The 10,532-nt window shown below is 40.3% G+C and overlaps 1 long non-coding RNA gene across 1 annotated transcript; it reads left to right on the plus strand.

The window, feature by feature from the left end:
- Positions 1–257: 257 nt before the first annotated feature.
- On the plus strand, positions 258–10,190 carry LOC105002292. The gene is made up of 3 exons (XR_826935.1): positions 258–315; positions 7,363–7,398; positions 9,815–10,190. It is a non-coding gene; the product is annotated as an uncharacterized LOC105002292 (long non-coding RNA).
- The last annotated feature ends 342 nt before the right edge of the window (positions 10,191–10,532 follow it).

Here is a 10,532-nt window from a genome sequence, read left to right on the forward strand (position 1 = left end):
TATTTGTTTTGGTCTCTGTCTGTACTGTTGGAAACTTTCCTCAAAGATCTGGTGATCCTTGGATGTTTGTTCAGATTTTCAAATGAATGGCTGCAAAGCTGACTGGAAGCTCTGTGTGAGTGGGTAGGTTTTGTCATCTTGTGGGCTTATTTTTAGATTAAAGAGGTAGCCAGCAAGCTTGTGGGTGAGGGTGTGGTCCCCCAAATGTCAGTGTGTAGGTACTTTCTCTGTAGCAAGTTAGTTTATCAAGAAAAAGTGCCTTTAATCCGCAGGGAAGGATAAGGCTGGCTGTTGGCAGCTGTAGCACAGAGTGAGGTAAGAGGACTGGGGAATCTCAGTTCAGGATGCAGACTTTCATTTTCATTAAATCCTCACCTCTGCCCTCTTCCCGCCTGTTGCTCCCCAGAAAGCCTCCCCCCGACCCAGAAAGTACTGTGGGCGTGGGGGAGGGGTGGTCCTGATTGACGGAGTGAGGCTTGTAGCGCTAAAACTTTTTCAGTCTTTTCAGACACCACTCACTGCTTTCAATGCCCTATTCCTACCACTACCTTCCAGGGTACTACAGGTTTCAATCTTTCCTGAGGTAGTCTTGCTTCTTGAGAGTATTCTTCAAAATTCTGCTGACCATTCCACCTGCTTTTTGTCTTCCTATATTGGGGTTTGGGGATACAAATATTTCCTAGTTTTATTGAAGATGAGGTTTATATTTCTGGTTTTTCTTTTTTGGCCCCACTGCGTGGCTTGCGGGAACTTAGTGCCCCCATCAAAGACTGACACTAGGGCCTCTGCAGTGAAAGCAGAGTCCCAGCCACTGGACCGCCAGGGAGTTCTCTGTAGGAGATTTTCAAAAGAAGAGGTTAGAAAGGTCAATGATCAGCCATCTTAATCCTGGGAATTGTGGAGGTGACTTCCAAGACGTTGCTTTGATCATGACTGTTCAGATTTTCCTGAGAAACAAAAACAAAACTGAAAAACCAAAAAGAAATAGTTTTCTAAAAGCAGCTCTGTCTTCAGGTAATCTTTGTTCAGTGGTAGTGCCAAGCAGTGATATGCCTATCTATGCTGGTGCCTGAAACAAGAGTAATTTAGCAATATTGATCCTATCTTTAACATTGTGATATTTTGGGTTTTTTTATGGGAGTTTTTGCACCAGGTTTTATTTTTTAAATATTATATTAAATAATATTCATCCTGATTACTGAGTTTTCTGGGCACCACTTAAATTTTACCCCCTAGAAGAGTGACTTACTTGCTCCACCTTAAATCCTGACCCCAGAGGAATATCACATTCTGCATCAGCTACCCTTGCCCCCATGTGTGTGTTCGCTCAGTCCCTCAGTCGTGTCTGACTCTTTGCGACCCCATGGAGGACCATAGCCCAGCAGGCTCCTCTGTCTATGGAATTTTTCCAGGCAAGAATACTGGGGTGGGTCACCATTTCCTACTCCAGGGGATCTTCCAGACCAGGGATCGAACCCGTGTCTCTTTCATCTCCTGCCTTGGCAGGTGGATTCTTTACCATTAGAGCCACCTGGGAAGCCCCACCCTCACCCCCATAAGCCACTACAAATAAACATACAATCCAAGTAAAAGTAGCCTATTCTTGTGCCATCTTTCAGCTTCAGGGCAGATTCCACAGTAACACTTACAGTCACTTTGTCTTTGTAAGAACACGTTCTCCTTGTAGGTACTCCTGAGTCTGTTTATAGCAAGTGTTGGTCTCTTTCTACAAAATACAGGATTGGGTCAAATTGACTTTCTCCCAGTATATTTGAGATGCCTGAGCTCTATTGACACATGTTGCAAAAAGGACAGGTGTGGCACTGCCATAATAATGAGTTCCACAGCTTTTCTTACTGAGATGAGGTGACATCAACAGAATCAGAAGCATTTCCTCTAACCTCTTGTGTTGATTTCTCTCCTAAAACCTTGAGATAAAGTAAAAGAAGTAAAAATTCTTTGAGTAGTTCTACACCTACTTTTACATACTGAAAAGGATCCTTCTTTGCTAATTGTAGGATTTTGGTTGGCTAAGTGGGGAATGGAGGATAAAGGTGTTTGGGCTGCTACAGGGAACTAGGATACAGTGAGAGTCACTTTTCTTTATTCTTTTGAGTTCTTGTTTTAACTAACTTTGGTGATGGAGGGGAGTCGTTTAGACCACTGTACATTGTCACAGTGAAGATCGGTCAGGTTGAAGGCATTCTTGCCCTTGTGCGATAATAGGAAATCTTAACTTTTGGGGGATGCTCTGTGTATAAGCGATAGAGGCACTATGGCTACATAAAGGCACAGTGGATATTTTACTTTATTTGCCATATCATACCATTGAGGAAGATCTGGAGGAGTGCTACTCAAAAGTCTCAGAGTGTGCACTGTGGACTGGAGTGAATTCTTGAGCTAGTATTATGGGTATGTAGCCAGATAATCATGGAAGTTGAGGACAAGCATTTATAAAGTTTTATGGCAATTTGACAGGATAATTTGTTTCATTTAATTATAAAAATATCAGCTTGCATTTTTGATGTCTTCGTTCTTTTTAAATTCACCTTCTAGTAATTAACTTTTATTTTATTTTACGAAAGTATTGAATTGGAAAGAGAAAACTTGGCTTTCATCACAGGTAGTTTGAAAAATCTGAATCTGGAGAGCATTTTGTGTGTGTGTGGTTTTTCTTCTTTTGTCATGCTGCGTGGCTTGCAGGATCTTAGTTACCCAACCAGGGACTTAACCTGGGCCACGTCAGTGAAAGTGTGGAGTCCTAACCACTGGCCTGCTTGGGAATTCTCTGGAGAACGTGCTTGGGATTTAAGAGTCAGTTTTCATGACACTGGACTTGGGAATGAGTGGTCTCTTGGATATGACATCAAACACACGAGCAATAAAGGCAAAATAAACAAATGGGACTGGGTGATGGTGGTTTAGTTTCTAAGTTGTGTCCAATTTTGCGACCCCATGTACTGCAGCTTGCCAGGCTCCCCTGTCCATGGGGTTTCTCAGGCAAAAACACTGGGGTGGGTTACCATTTCCTTCTCCAAAACAAATGGGACTACATCAGACTAAAACTTTTATGCCTCAAAGGACACAGTCAATGGAGTAAAAAGACAACTTTCTAAATGAAAGATAATATTTGTAAATCAAATATCTGCCAAGTGGTTAATATTCAGACTCCATAAAGAACTCCTACAACTCAACAATAAAGAATCTAACTTGATTAAAAAATGGGCAAAGGGGCCTTCCCTGGTAATCCAGTGGCTAAGACTCTTCACTCCCAATGCAGGAGGCCGAGGTTCGATCCCTGGTTAGGGACCTAGATCCCACATGCTGAAATGAAGATTAAAGATCCTGGGTGCCCCAACTAAGACCTGGCACAGCCAAATAAATAAATTAGTTATTTATTTAAAAATGGGTGAAGGATTTGAATAGACCTTTCTCCAAAGGTGATATAAAATAAGCAATACACACATGAAAAGATTCTCAACATCTCTAATCCAGGGAAATACAAATCAAAACAAGAGTAAGATATCACTTCACACCCACTAGGATGGCCATTATTAAAAAAAACAGAAAATAGGAATTCTCTGGCAGTTCAGTGGTTCTGCTTCCACTGAACTGAATCCCAGGCAGCATGGGATTCCTACCTGGTTAGGCAACTAGGATCCTGCAGGCTGAGGGATGTGGCAACCAAAAAAGCAAAACAGAAAACAAACAAACAAACTCCCCAGAAAGTAACAAGCATTAGGGAAGATGTGGAGAAATTTGAACACTGTGCTATTGGTGGGAATATAAAGTGGTGCAACTGTCGTGGAAAACATAATGGTAGTTTCTCAAAAAATTAAAAATAGAACTACTGTATAATCCAGCAATCCAACTTCTGGGTATATATCCAAAAGAATTGAAAACAGGATCTCCTAGAGATATTTACACACCTATGTTCACTGCACCATTATTTACAATAGTCAAGAGGTGGAAGCAAACTAAATATTTATCGACAGACGGACACATAAACAAAATGCGGTGGGTATGCTGCAGGAAAGAAAGTGGGGCACAAGAGGATGGTCAAGCCCTTGGGACCTCTGTCACGTGCGGGTTCTTGGCTTTGAGAATAGAAAAGAATTCAAGATCGAACCATAGTAAAGTGAAAGAAAGTTTATTCAGGGAGATACACACTCCATCGATGGAGTGTGGCCATCTCAGAAAGCACCAGGTCATCAGTTTTTATAGAGGTGGGGAGGAGTATTCTAGCTATTTTAGGGAAGGGGTGGGGATTTCCAAGAACTGGGCCACCACCTACTATTTGACCTTTTATGGTGGCCTTGGAACTGTCATGGCACCTGTGGGTGTGTCATTTAGTATCCTGATGTGTTACAGTGAGTGTATACTGAGGCTCAAGGTCTAGTGGAAGTCGACTCGTCTGCCATCTTGGACTTAGTTGGTTCTAACCAGTTTATGTCATGTCCTCGGGTTCTGTCATTCTTTTAAAGGTTGTGCCTTGCTCCCTGCTGTCTCATATGCACAGTAAAATATTTAGCCTTAAAAAGGAAAGAAATCCTGTCGCATGCTACAACATGGGTGAAACTTGAGGAATTTGCTAGGTGAAATGTGCTAGTTGCAAAAAGACAAATATTGTATGATTCCACTTGAATGAGGTATCCAAAGTAGTCAAATTCATAGAAACAGAAGGTAGAATGGTGGTTATTAGAGGGTGAGGAGAAGAAAAGGGGAGTTGTTTAATGGGAATAGAGTTTCAGAGTTGCAAGATGAAAAAGTTCTGGAGATCTCAACAATGTGAATAAACTTACTACTGAACTGCACTTTAAAAATGGATAAGATGGGAGGGAATTTCCTGGTGGTCCAGTAGTTAGGACTCTGTGCTTCCTTTGCAGGGGGGAAGAGTTTGATCCCTGGTCAGGAAACTCCCATAGATGGAGGAGCCTGGTAGGCTGCAGTCCATGGCGTCACTAGGAGTCAGACATGACTGAGCGATTTCACTTTCACTTTTCAGTTTTATTCACTGGAGAAGAAAACGGCAACCCACTCCAGTGTTCTTGCCTGGAGAATCCCAGGGATAGGGGAGCCTGGTGGGCTGCTGTCTATGGGGTCACACAGAGTCAGACACGACTGAAGCGACTTAGCAGCAGCAGCAGGAAACTAGGATCTTGCATGCTGCATGGTTGGAAAAAAAAAAAAAAATAGAAAGCAGGGTAAGATGTTGAATACCATAATTGAAAAAAGAGAAAGAGAGAATCTAAGGGAAGTTGGCTCGTATTTTATCTCCTCTATATTAGTTGTATTGCTGCATAAAAAATTACCACAAATTTGTAGTTTAAAACAACACACATGGGTCAGGAGTCTTGTCTGAGTTTGCTGGGTCCTCTGGCCAAGGCCTTGATGCTTGACCAGAATTGATGCTTTTGAACTGTGGTGTTGGAGAAGACTCTTGAGAGTCCCTTGGACTGCAAGGAGATCCAACCAGTCCATCCTAAAGGAAATCAGTCCTGAACATTCATTGGAAGGACTGATGCTGAAGCTGAAACTTCAGTACTTTGGCCACCTGATGTGAAGAACTGAACTCATTTGAAAAGACCCTGATGCTGGGAAAGATGGAAGGTGGGAGGAGAAGGGGACAACAGAGGATGAGATGTTTGGATGGCATCACTGACTCGATGGACATGAGTTTGAGTAAGCTCCGGGAGTTGGTAATGGACAGGGAAACCTGGCGTGCTGCAGTCCATGGGATTGCAAAGAGTTGGACAGGACTGAGCGACTGAACTGAACTGGTCAAGGCCTTAGCAGGCTGAAATCTAGGTGTTGTGCATTTGCCAAAGCAGCAGACCCAGGAGACACAGGTTTGATCCCTGGGTTGGGGAGATACCATGGAAGAGGGCATGGCAACCCACTCCAGTATTCTTGCCTGGAGAATCCCATGGACAGAGGAGCCTGGCAGGCCACAGTTCATAAGGTCACAAAGAGTCACACACACACACACCAAATATAATCTTTTTGTTGGTTTAACCAAAAGGCCATAGATTAGTAATCTAATAGCAGGAATAATACTCTGTCATATTCACTGGGTCCACACTCAAGGGGAGGGGACTATATACAAGGCATACACATCAGAGGGCAGGAATCTTTGCAGTCATCTCCCCTTTGTTGAAAGTCAGCAAATATCTTTCAAGATTTGTGGTGTTAAATAACCTTAAGTGGGGAAAAAAAATTATGTGGTGATTTTTTTTTTTTTTTTGTAGCAAAGAACTCTTGTTTTACTTTTGGTGGGGAGTGTAGTTGATTTACAATATTATATAAATTTCAGGTGTAAAACAATGATTCACAATTCTTAAATAATATACTCTTTAGTTATAAAATATTGACTATATTCCCTGTGCTATTATAGCAAATAATTTCTCACATACAAAAAATTTATGTTTTTTCTCAACTCAAAACAATAACATATACTTATATTCTTCTAAGACTATTTCTTTTGCTCCCAGAAGTCATAAATTTATGTATTTTAGGTTTGGTTTAAAGTACCAACTATATAAGGAAAATCCATCTCCAATGTTCCTTATAGTTGCAATGTGCCCTGGGAAATGATACAATTTCAATATGATAGAAATAATAGTAAAGTTTAAGTATGTGAGTAGGAACTCTTAAAACTATTTCTTTATTGGAAATTTTAAAGAAGTAAAAATTTAATGCTACAAAAGGCAATATTGTAAAACAAAATGTATGACTTTCATAGCATATATGTTTTGTCACATTATATAAGAGAAACCTATAATATAATAATAATAGTAATAGCCAGGTAACAAAATAATAGGTTAGAAAGAGTATTGGCTTTTTAATAAAAAGATATATTTTGAGATATCATTCACATTACCATAAAATTCACCCATTCCAAATGTACAATGGTTTTACTATAATCACAGAATTGTTTAACCATCACAGTAATCTTAAGTTCGGAACATTTTTGTATTCTGGAAAAGAAATTCCTTATGCAGTAGCAGTCACTCCCTATTCCACCCTAACCTAGAAAAAGTCCTATCAACCACTAATCTACATTCTGTCTCTTATTCTAAACTTTATTTATAAATTAAATCATAACATGTGGCCTTTTATGCCTGGCTTCTTTCATTCAGCATGATGTTTTCAAGGTTCATCTGTGTTGGAGCATGAATTAATATTTCATTTCTTTTTATGGGCAAATTTTGTGATTCCATTGTATGGCTGTACCATATTTTATCTATCCATTCTTCAATTTTGGACGTTGGGTTGTTTCCACTTTTTGTCTGTTACGAATAATGTTGCTACCAATCTTCATGCACGTGTTTTTGAGAGGATGGATTGTTTTTATTTCTCTAGGGTGCATTCCTGGGAGTAGAACAGCTGGATCATGTGGTAAGTCTGTTTAACTTTTTGAGGAACTGCTTGCCTGTTTTCCAAAGCAGCTGCCTGTTGCACATTCTCAATGGCAATGCATGCTGGTTTCAATTTCTCTGAATCCTTGTCAACACTTATTACTGTCCATCTTTTTTATTATAAGCATTTCAGTGGGTGTGAAGGTTATTGATTTTAAAGTTAATTGGAATAGTATATTCAAAATGCAAATATAACCACTCTCTTTTAATGGTCCTAATTTTTTTCAGAATTCCAAAAGCATAATATAACAGAGGAAGTCTTCCATGTTACTAGCCCTAACTCCCATCTTTAGCCTCACATTCTGCCACTTCCCTTCACTGCATTTTATACTCTGGTGATACTAAATTGCATGGAGTTTTCTACATGCACTTTGCTACTTCTAACCTCTGAAACTGTTTCTGCTTTTCTCTCTGCCTAGGTTTCTGACCCCCACCCCCCACCTTTTTTGCCTAATTTTTATTCATGCTTTAAGACTCTACCCAGGGCCTTCCCTGCTGGTCTGGTGGTTAAGAATCCTCCTTGCAATGCAAGAGATATTGGTTCCATCCTGGTCTGGGAAGATCTCACATGCTGCAGAGCAACTAAGCCCATGTGCCACAACTACTGAGCTCACATGCAGCACCAAAAGCCTTGGGCCTAGAGCCTGTGCTTTGCAAGAAGAGAAGTCACAGCTATGAGAAGCCAGCACACCACAACAAAGAGTAGTCCCCACTTGCCACAACTAGAGAAAGCCTGAGTGCAGCAATGTAGACCCAGCACAGCCAAAAAATAAATAAATCTTAAAAAAAAAACTCTACTGAGATATTCATTTCTCATGGAGCTCTTTTCTAAATTCCCAAGTGTTATTATCATTTTTATTTTCTACTAGGTATTAGTTTGTAAATACAACAACATTATGAGGCAGGAGCTATATCCTAATTTTATGCATAAGGAAGCTGTCCCTTAGAGAGAGAGAGAGAGATTAGTAACTTGCCAAAAATTCACACCATAAGGGAGTGGTGTGAATTAAATCCCCTTCCTCTGTACTCTCATAGCAGCTTCTGCACACATGGGTTCTTTATCTCATTACATTATTTCCTTATATATCTTCATCCAATCATTCATTCATGTAACTATTCATTCCTCAAATATTTATTTATAGTTTACCATATATCAGGTATTGTGGCAGGTGCTAGTGACATAATATTGACAAGAGAGATCCCATATGGGACCTCATTAAACTTAAGTCTGTCGGGGTATATAAATGATTTAACTCATGGATGTATTGGAGAAGGTAATGGCAACCCACTCCAGTACTCTTGCCTGGAAAATCCCATGGATGGAGGAGCCTAGTAGGCTGCAGTCCATGGGGTCACAAAGACTTGGACATGACTGAGCGATTTGACTTTCACTTTTCACTTTCATGCATTGGAGAAGGAAATGGCAACCCACTCCAGTGTTCTTGCCTGGAGAATCCCAGGGATGGTGGAGCCTGGTGGGCTGCCGTCTCTGGGGTCGCACAGAGTCGGACATGACTGGCATGACGTAGCAGCAGCAGCAGCAGCATGAATGTATGTTATGGTAGCAAATAGCAGAGGGAACTAATCAGTAGTTTAAAAGCCCGTTAAAAATGATTTTGAAAGTGATAAAGCTAAGAATGACTGGATATTAATGAAGTAAATATCTCATGATGTTTGGCTTTGAGGTGACAGGTAGCATGCCATGTTACATTAGTTCTCTCTTAACAAGAGATATCTTAACAAGATACAAGTTAAATGTGTCCAGATAGAAGCCAAATTCTGTGAGAGGAAATTTATGATCTTGAAGGAAAGTATGCTGTTCTCTATCAGCCTCTATCTGATAAGCCATTTGAGATCATTTATGAACCTACATAAGAAGACTGAATGGAAACCAGATGAGGAAGATTAAATTTTGGAGGGGCTAAAAGTAAAGGCCAAGATTGAAGATGAGAAAAAGGATAAAGAGAAAGAGGACCTCAAGGGAATTCCTGAATTTTGGTTGACTGTTTTTTAAGTGTTGATTTGCTCAGTGGTATGTTTCAGGAAAATGATAAACCTACGCTGAAGCACTCGCAAGGTACTCAAGTAAAGTCCTTAGGTACAGGCCAGCCTATGTATTTTGTCTTCAAATTTCACTTTGAACCCAGTGAATATTTCGCAAGTGAAGTGTTGACTAAGACACATAATATGAAGTCATAACCAGATGACTCGGATCCCTTTTCTTTTGATGGACCAGAAATTATGGGTTATACAAGATGCCACGTAGACTGGAAAAAAAGAAAGAATTGTCATTTTGAAAACCACTAAGAAGCAGAAACAAGGGACTTGGGTCTGTTTGTACTGTAACTAAAACAGATTCTAATATTCTTTCTTTAATTTGTTTGTCCCTCCTGAAGTTCCTGAGAGTGGAGATCTGATGCTGCTGCTGAAGCTATTCTTCCTGCACACCTTAAACGTCATCATTTTTTACATGAATATATAATCCCAAGATCAGTATTATACTTGACTGGAGAAGTTACTGAAGAAGACCATGATTATGATAAAACAGTAGAGAAGAAGATGAGGAAAGGGGAGAAGAAGGAGATAAGGAAAATGATCCAGATATGACTCAAAGAAGGATCAAAACCCAACCAAGAGCAAGCTGCTGTAGCAGGATGCACGTGGCCCTAGGGATAACCTACACTGGTCTACCCTCTGCTTCCTTGGAAAGGAGGAATTTACATAATTTGAAAAGCCTATTCTAAGGGTTTTGTTTGTTTTTTGGCTTGATTTTGTTTTTGCAGACTAAAATAAAATATCAAATTAAAAAATTTTATTTCACAGTTTCTGTGGTCAGGAATTTGGAAGTGACTTAATCGTGTAGTTGTGGCTCAGCGTCACTCATGAAGTTACATCAAGATATTGGCTGGGGGTGCAGTCATCTGGAGGCTCGCTAAAGTTTGACTGGAGGATCTGCTCCCCACATGGCTCACTCACATGGCTGTTGGCAGAAGGCCTCAGTTCCCCATTATTATGCATGAGTCTCTCCATGGGGCTGCTTGAGTATCTTTGAAATATGGCAACTTCCCCAAAAGAGAGCAACGAGGCCACAGTGCCTAATGACCTAGTCTTAGA

Source organism: Bison bison, unplaced genomic scaffold (genome assembly GCF_000754665.1).
Source record: "Bison bison bison isolate TAMUID 2011002044 unplaced genomic scaffold, Bison_UMD1.0 scf7180017864451, whole genome shotgun sequence".
Classification (NCBI taxonomy): domain Eukaryota; kingdom Metazoa; phylum Chordata; class Mammalia; order Artiodactyla; family Bovidae; genus Bison; species Bison bison.